Here is a 4,372-nt window from a genome sequence, read left to right as displayed (position 1 = left end):
ACAGATCAAGGCAGTAATCGGGTCTGAGTTTGGCTTACGAAACTGTAAAAAAAAACAAAACAAATAAACTCATTAGAGTTAGTTTGTTAGCTAAGACATCCATACAGCCTACTCAAACCTGTTCTTTTATGTGTTTTTATTCCTGCAGGAGGAATGCAGAGTTTGTGTTCTCTAATTGAGTATCAAAGCAGTGGGATTAGCAGCGAGGTAGACAGGATGGGGCCACACAGAAACGATCAAACATCCGGCCAGAGATGCTCTGCTGGATGAGTCGCAGGCGTCGGCCTTTATTTGCTTTATGCCTGAAACCCAAGATACGCCACTCTAATAAAACCATGAGAGGACAGCAGGAGCCTTCGCTGTGGTTTTTATCTACATGAATAAAAAATCTCCAGTGAAAATGAAATGAGCTTTTGGTGTCACACACCCCGGTTGGTTTTGTGTTGTTTTATTTTACCTCATTCTTTTCCTCAAACACTTTTCTGTTTGATCAACTTTAGATATAAGATAATATTTTGAATATTCAATTACTCACGAATGTCTCATATTCTCTATAGCTTGTAGGATTACGTTTGTTTGACTTTGTTTCCAAATCTTTAGCAAAGAGTTATTAACAAATAAAATACATTTTTATTACATAACTTTATAGTTCTTTATAGTGGCTTTCTTGTTGTATTTCCACCTGCAAACTTGGAAATTCTGTCCTCTGAGAACAAACAGCAGAACAAAAAATTAAAAATGCACAATTCACCTGAGGACACGTCTGACTTCAAGTGACAAGTTAAGCCCAGAAGTATTCATACCTCTGGCAAGTTTAGCTTTGAAGTAATCTTCTAGTTTTGTTTTATAGTAATTCTGGAGAGAGCTGACTGGAACCTGACTCAGCTGTGGATGCGGTTAAAGATTAGGGTGATGGCAATGAGGCCGAAAATGATCAAAATACCAGTGGAAACAAGCAAAGCTTTGCTCCCCTGGTAATAAGTATTAAAAGGTTTAATTGACATTAACACTTTTTCAGCTTTATTAAAGCTGTTTTTCAATAAAATGTAAAAACATTTTTTCCATTGATGATAATCCATTATTCTTTGACAGATTTCTGTCTCATTTCATATTCTCATATCATAAACAAACTTCATGGTTAAATTTTAAAAAAGTCATTTTAAATCTAAATCTTTCAGCTGTGTGAATCATTCTGGGCTTAACTGGAGTGTATGTACACACACTGACTGAAGATAACACGATAATACGAGTCAACAACAAAAAATCTGTCACTTGTTGACTGACGAAAGGTCCAGCTGAGCTCATCTGACACACAATTTGTGTGTGTGTGTGTGTGTGTGCGTGTAGGTGTGTGTGTGTACCAGGTTTTCATATCCTTGTGGGAACTTATTTCTGTCTACAATGTGGGGTTATGGGGACCATTGCTCCTTGTGGGGACATTTTCTTGGTCCCCATGAGGGAAATTGTTGTTTTTGGGTTAGTGGTTAGGTATGTGATGTTTAGGTATGGGGTTAGGAATAGGGTAAGGATTAGGCTGTAGAAATTAATGGAAGTCAACGTGAAGTCCCCATAAGTGATGAAAACACGACTGGATGTTTCTGTCACTGGACAACACAATATTGGTCCCTGTGTGGATTGTGTCACCATTGGCCAGTTTCATATTTGAAGTCAAATCCAGCAGCGTCAGAGTGGGGAGCGATTACAGGGTGCAGCACACACTATTAGCCAGACAAGGTGTCATTATGCTGCTGGAGTAAGGTGAGATGTCAGAGAAACCAACCTGTCATGCTTCTAATTACTGGATCAGCAGCAACAAGTCAGGAACACAAATACATCCACAGATCAGAGCAGGATCAAACTTTTCTGAATGGACAGTTAGAGGATTTCTTTGTTTTGACTAGTATTCTTTTTAAGGTATATAAATTGTCATTTATTAAAAAACATTGTTAGACATCCCAATCTTTAAAAAATTGCACAAGGTAACATATATTTTAAAAAAAATGTTTTTTACATATTTGTTAGAAATTCTCAGGAGGACGGTTTTAGTGCTGTCAGTCATGCTCCTGTATGCGCTGCCCTTTGCTCTCTGCTACACTACAGATCCTTCCTCACATCAGAGCCTGGAGTGAATGCTAAGGCTAGTAAGCATGGCTACCGACGACGGTGGATAAACAGTAAGATGATTGACATTAGTTGACAGCGCTAAGACCCGCCTCCTGGGTCCTGATTGGCTGTTTCTGACCGGGAGCGCTGCGAGAAAACATGGAGGAGGCAGAGGAGTTTGTTTTTTTTCACAGGTTTTACAGTTTGAACAAATGTTACAAAAGTGACGTCCTGCAGCTTTAACTTCTGAATCACTTCCATAGTCACAAACTGCAATTACGCTGCATTTTCTAAACTCTTTCACTTTCAGATTTGGAAACTGTCACTGCAAACCCCGCTTTGAACAGAAAGTGTGTTAAAAGCATTAGGAAAATGCTCACCGCCACGAAACTGAATGAGCACATAAATTTTGTCTCCCTCCCCATCCGCCCCCACCCCCATCTTTCCCTTCTTTCTTGTTGTGTTTGAATTTTCCATGCCTGGCCTTCCCACTGCTGAGAGTGCTGTTCCTCGAAGCCGCAGTGTATTTTGAAGCGAGGTCGGGAGAGAGCCAGAGGCTCCAAAATCAGGCACAAGACTCCCAGTGTTCCACTGCTCTGCTTGCTCTTGGCTTCCTCTCCTGACCAGAGAGGTTGAGTTAGCCACAGCAAACGTATATGTGTGTGTGGATTTGTGTGAACATATATAAGCCCCCCCTCCCCCACCCTCACCCCCAACCACCACCTTCCCAACTCCCCTTGCAGCTTCCAAGACTATAGAAACAGCTAGGGTTGACTCATTTATGGGCTCTCCCACATAGCGCTTGGGTGTGAGTAAGACAGACCTATAAGAGCAGTTTCCGTTGGCGGAATACGCTTTTTGTCACCCCCCCCCCTCCTACCTCCCTAGTCTCCGTAACAGTACAGTATGTGTGCAGCTAAAGTGGAAGTTGGCCCCGATGTAGTTGGGTTTGACAAATCTGAACACACCAGTGATTCTTGGGAGCTCCTTTAAATTGGTTCCATTCCTTGGCTGATAGCGGTGAGGTCATCCCTGCAGAAAAAAAAAAGAAGAGATCTGATCAGGTTTCATCAGATCTCTAATGCTGCCGGTGTGGATCATCACTGGAGGTGTCTGCCCTGCATGCCGTGATGCTGTGAAAGTTGGGCCTACAGCGCCGAGAATGAAACGGAAGGAAGGGGGGCAGGGGGGTGTTGGTAAACGGAGGCGGACCACACATCAAATGCTCACACACCATTAACACATATGGATCTGACATTAATCCAGAAAGTTCCTTCAAGTGTGTCGACGGAAAGCCATCCATCTGTCTTTGTCTTCAGACAGAGTGTTCACTCAGGGTCTGGAAGTCTAGTATCCAACACGCAAAACCACAGAGAATATAAATAAATGGCTTTATTCCTCTCCCTGCTTTTGTCTGGTCAGGACGCTCTGAGCAGAGCCTGCCAAGTTGAGCATCTACATTTGGGTTTGGCTGTTCCCTTCGCCCGACAGCTTAGCCTTGGCCAAACCACAGGAAAAGGAAGCTAAAGGTTCTCTCTGAAGAGCTTATAAAATATTGTCTCGGATAAAAACGTCGGACGTGAATGGCAACATTCAGCTCCTCCACTGCAAACAAAAGGCCTTTGAAGGACAGACATGAGGTAGTATCTCATGTTTTCTTTTCTTTCTTTTTTTTTGCTGCTTCGATGCCCAGGCTCTTGTCTTTTATGGTTTCTCGTAATTCATCTGTGTTTTTAGAAAAGACCTGTTTCCTGGAAGACATACTAATCATGGTGGGTATGATGTAACAAACCTCAAACTGTAGAGGCATTTCTACTGACACTTAGCTGTTCTTCAAAGTGAGACTTTTGAATCAGACTAAAACACATAATAATATCAACTCTGGTTTTAACATCTTAAAAACACACAACAAGTGATTTAAAGTGAGACAACACTTTTATTTTGATAGTCCACTTCCACTTATTTCCAAGCCAATTTGCAACCTAAATATTTAGCAAGCAAAATATCTGATTAGTGAGCAAAATATTTACTTTTAGGCTATAAAATAAATATTTACTTTAGAACAAAATATGTAGTTGACAAACAACATTTAATTTGAATTTGAATATTTAGTTGTAGTCTAAATAAGTTTGCAAAGTCAATATTTAGTTGTACAATAAATATTTAGTTTGCACAATGGCATATTAGAAAACAAGGAGCATATCATAAAAATCAAAAGAAGGAGGAGTAGATATCTACCAAAAAACAACAAATTTTCAGATTAATCTAA

The 4,372-nt window shown here is 40.6% G+C and overlaps 1 long non-coding RNA gene across 1 annotated transcript in view; it reads right to left on the bottom strand.

The window, feature by feature from the left end:
• Positions 1–1,102: 1,102 nt before the first annotated feature.
• The window catches only part of LOC106943450 (uncharacterized), a 9,974-nt gene continuing 6,704 nt past the window's right edge, over positions 1,103–4,372 (bottom strand). The window contains exons 2-3 of the long non-coding RNA XR_001423920.1: positions 1,387–1,392; positions 1,103–1,113 (exon numbers count right to left, since the gene is read on the bottom strand). This is a non-coding gene — a long non-coding RNA (uncharacterized LOC106943450). The remainder of the gene's footprint in view (positions 1,114–1,386; positions 1,393–4,372) is intronic.

The sequence above is a fragment of the Poecilia latipinna genome, unplaced genomic scaffold (assembly GCF_001443285.1).
Source record: "Poecilia latipinna isolate Pla-1442-1.1 unplaced genomic scaffold, P_latipinna-1.0 Scaffold5313, whole genome shotgun sequence".
NCBI classification, from domain to species: Eukaryota; Metazoa; Chordata; class Actinopteri; order Cyprinodontiformes; family Poeciliidae; genus Poecilia; species Poecilia latipinna.
Note: the sequence above shows the minus strand (reverse complement) of the source record. Positions and strands in the feature narration are given on the sequence as shown.